Source organism: Aplysia californica, unplaced genomic scaffold (genome assembly GCF_000002075.1).
Source record: "Aplysia californica isolate F4 #8 unplaced genomic scaffold, AplCal3.0 scaffold00002, whole genome shotgun sequence".
In the NCBI taxonomy this organism is placed as follows: domain Eukaryota; kingdom Metazoa; phylum Mollusca; class Gastropoda; order Aplysiida; family Aplysiidae; genus Aplysia; species Aplysia californica.
The window spans coordinates 3,177,731-3,182,035 of record NW_004797272.1 but is presented as its reverse complement, the minus strand read 5'-3'; the positions used below and the strand labels follow the sequence as shown (position 1 = coordinate 3,182,035).

At 41.0% G+C, this 4,305-nt stretch overlaps 1 protein-coding gene across 1 annotated transcript in view; it reads left to right on the top strand.

Moving 5' to 3' along the window:
- The window catches only part of LOC101859525 (spermine oxidase), a gene marked incomplete in the record, with an annotated part of 28,147 nt that overhangs the window by 581 nt on the left and 23,261 nt on the right, over window positions 1-4,305 (top strand).

Sequence of the window (4,305 nt, the reverse complement as noted above, 5' to 3'; positions counted from 1 at the left end):
GTTGTTCTTGTTGCTGCTGCTGCCGCTGTCACTGTTGTTGTTGTTGATGATGATGATGCTGTTGCTGTTGCTTTTGTTGTAAATTTATTTTTGCTTTTTTTTGTGGGGATGGGGAGGTTCGTCCGTTTTTTTAAGGGGGGGAGGGGGCTACACCCCCAAAGACCCAATTCGGCTCAAAAGTATGGAATTGGAGGTGTAGGCATTTTTTAAACTTCCTCAGCCTCTCTTACAATTATTTCATCGCATAAGAACCTCCCAAAACCACTTTTGTTCCTATACCGGACCATTTCCTCATAAAGTCAATATTTTATTTTTCTGTATCGGCCGTTTTCTCAAAATGCTACTTTTTTCTATACTTTTTTTAATAACTGCACCATTTTTCCTCCAATCTTCATGACATTTTCACAGAATGAAGGATGTAATACTAAAAATGTGTTGGTTGACTTTTTGATATATAGAAAGTATTTTTTTGTGGTGTCTGGAATGTGGATTTTCACGGATGTTTTGCAAATGTGAATGCTACCTCAGTAAAAAATTCATTAACAAATTTCTAATTCCTTTAGAAAAAAAAAACAACAGACAAATTTTTAGATCTAATGTTTGTTAATATGCTTGTAAAAAAAACAACAACAAAAAAACAATCAATTTCCATGAGCAATAAGTGCGGTATTCATTACGTAAGACATGACAACAAAATCCAATATGGCCGCCGTATCCATGGAAACAAAAGTTTTTCCCCAAATTTGAGTGTGGCTTTTAAGACTCCTTACCATGCTTGTTATATGTGCGAAATTTGGTACAATTTGGACCAGTAATAAGCGAGATACCCTTCAGGTGTAGCCCCCCCCCCCCCTTAAGGAGGAAAGTGAGGTGGGAGGAGAGGCAATCTTTTTATTTGTTGAGACTTTTTTTTTGTAATAAGATTTAGAGATGCAGAAGACGGGCAACAGCATCTGTTATGTAGCGATGAGGCTTTTTGCTGTCAAACAGAAGAAAATCATCGAGTATCTATGTCTTTCTGCTGGGATGCTGTATCTCTCTCAGCCTGGGCTGGTTCTGACAAGGAAGATCGGAAGCCCGCCTCCTAAATGACCTTAAATGTGTCGATGAGGGCGATTAAAAAACCCCATTAAAGAAAAGAAAATGAACTTTTAATGAGGAACAGCTTGTAGATAAAACATGCCATCTGTAATTTGATTGAAGTGGCCGTTTATATATATATATATTATATATGCACACATTTATATATATATATAAATATGTATATATATATATATATATATATATATATATAAATATGTGTGTGTGTGTGTGTGTGTGTGTGTGTGTGTGTGTGTGTGTGTGTGTGTGTTTGTGTTACGATGCGATGGATCAGGCGCTTGCCAAAGTATTGAAATGGAAGAAATCGACATTTTTTAGCCAGTCGGGCAATTTTGATCATTTTGTTGTTGTTGTTTTGTGTTAGGTCCATTAATAAAACCCATTCCTGTCTGGATTTTACTGGACCAAAAAATCCCCCGCTTTTTAATTGTAAATTTGGGGTTTCCAAGGACATTACCCATGATACTTAACGACAACAGAGAAAGAAAAAGCTGTAAAAAAGGACTTGCTTTGTTTTATTCTGCCTGTAGCCATTCAAGTTTAAAGTTTTATTGTGATCGTTAGCGAGTTTTTAATTGCGTTCTACATTTTATTTATGCACGTACTGTTAGGCTCAGTGCGTGACCAATTTTCTCCTATAAATAAAAAAAAATACTTTGACATATATACATAACATTATGTTATACGTACATGTCAGGTCAGCCTAGTGCTGCTACCATAATAACAGTAGATGGTACTACCTGCAGCTGTTCCTACTTCCTTGTAGGTGCATACGGGAGTATGAAAGGCTAAGGGAGTAAACCCTAAACAAATCCGGAGGGAGGGCCCCTAAGGCAGTTGACAGGGAGGAACGATCCGAACTATCTTCTGGCAGCTCCTGCAACTTTACTGGTTCCAAATGTATTGACCTTGTCTCTCCTTTGGACTAAATCAGTTAAGTCGAGAGGGGGCTCGTGCAAATTGGGCAAGGCACGTTCTCCATATAGTCAGGCCCAGGCATTTAGCTTAGTCAAGGTTTCAAGATTTCTGGGAGGACGCTGCAAGAGAGCAAATACAGCGGATCAGACCCACAGCTCAACCACTGCTACAACAGCATTTATATGATTATGGAGAGGACACTTCATCTTTGTTGTGACGAGCAAGGGAAAAAACACGGGAGGTGGCAGTTTACGGGTTATAAGACATCCTTATTTGGCGAAATAGGATGTCGCCACGGGCCACCTTTGACGATGGGAGTGACTATTCAGTCGCACTGATCAGCTACCGCCCATCTCAAACTGGGCAGCCCCCAGTCAGTAAGGTGCTGATCCGCCACGTCTGTTTGCTTCTATGGGTGTATGGAGATAGGACAAAAACCGAAAGGCAGACGTTAAATCAAGCACCAGGCAAACAAAGAGTAAAACTAACCCATGGAAACTGGGGACCTGGAATGTTAGAACAATGACAACCGGATTGGACACTACAAACCTGGAGAAAACAGAAGACATCAGAAAGACAGCAATCATAGACAGGGAGCTCACACGACTCAATGTAGACATCACTGCCCTGCAAGAGACAAGACTTGCTAACTCTGGTACCATTAGGGAAAGAAACTACACATTCTTCTGGAAGGGTCTTGGGGAAGATGAGAGGAGAATCCATGGTGTGGGCTTTGCAGTACACAACAGAATGCTGAACAGGATCAGCACCCCCAAGGTATATCCGAACGTATCACTGTCATGGAAATGGAAACCAAAACTGGAAAGGCTCACTTCATCAGCGCCTACGCCCCAACCCTAACAACAGAAAATGAGAAAAAAAGACCAGCCTTACGAGGAACTTCAGGATGCAATCAACAACGTCCCAAAAGCAGACCACCTGTTTCTCATGGGCGACTTCAATGCAAGAGTGGGTACTGAAAACAAAGTATGGCCCACTTGCCTTGGACCTTTTGGGTTGGGAAAAATCAACGAGAATGGTTAGAGACTCTTAGAATTCTGCACAAATAACAACCTTTGCATCACTAACACCTTCTACAGTGGCAAGGACAGACACAAGGTTTCTTGGTGCCATCCAAGATCAGGCCATTGGCACCAAATCGACTTCATCATCGTCAGAAAGAAAGATGCCAACATGGTAAAGCAAACAAGATCCTTTAACAGTGCAGACTGCAACACAGACCACCTTTTAGTTATAGCTAAGGCACAGATAGTCACAAAGAAAACACCAAGAGCTGAAAAACAAAAGAAACGTAAGATCAACATAAAAAATACCAAAGACCCAGCGTTAAAGGCAAAATTTCAAGAACATGTTAAAGAAGAGCTCCAACGTCTAGATAGCTCATCCCCAGACATCATGTGGAATAGCATGAAATCAACAATTTATAATTCTGCGTCGATTACTTTTGGAATAGAAAGACCTTGCAAGGAGGACTGGGTTGAAGCCAGTGCATCAACACTTGCACCTCTACTCGAGAAAAAGCGTAAGATCCTGATAGAACACAACAAAAATCCAACAGAGAACACAAAGCAACAGCTACGTGCCGCTAAATCCAACCTTCAAAGAGAAACCAGAAAGTGTGCCAATCAGTACTGAGACAAGTTATGCTTAGAAATCCAACAGGCAAGCTTTTCAGGTAATATCAGGAAAATGTACGAAAACATCATAGTTGCTATTGGACCAACAGCAAACAAAGTGGCACCTCTAAAGTCTGCGACAGGTGAACAGCTGACAGACAAGAAGGAACAAATGGAAAGATGGGTGGAACATTATTCAGACTTATACTCAAAGAAACGACATGTTGATAAACAGCTGCATGAGGCCATTCCTCAGCTCTCCGAAATGTCAGAATTTGATACAACACCAACAGAAGAAGAACTCTCCTCTGCAATCCATGAACTCGCTTGCAGAAAAGCAGCAGAAAATGACAACATACCTGCTGAAGTACTGAAAGAGAACAAAGAGACCCTCCTCCCATATCTCTACAAGCTACTAACGACTTGTTGGCAGAAAGCAGAAATTCCACATGAGATGAGAGATGCCAAAATTATCACACTCTACAAAAACAAAGGGGACAAAGGAGACTGCAACAACTACAGAGGTATCTCACTGCTAAGCATCACTGGAAAAGCTTTCGCTAGGATCATCCTGGAGCGACTTCAGAAACTAGCAGAAAGAGTCCTACCAGAGAGCCAATACGGTTTCAGATCAAACCGCTCAACAATG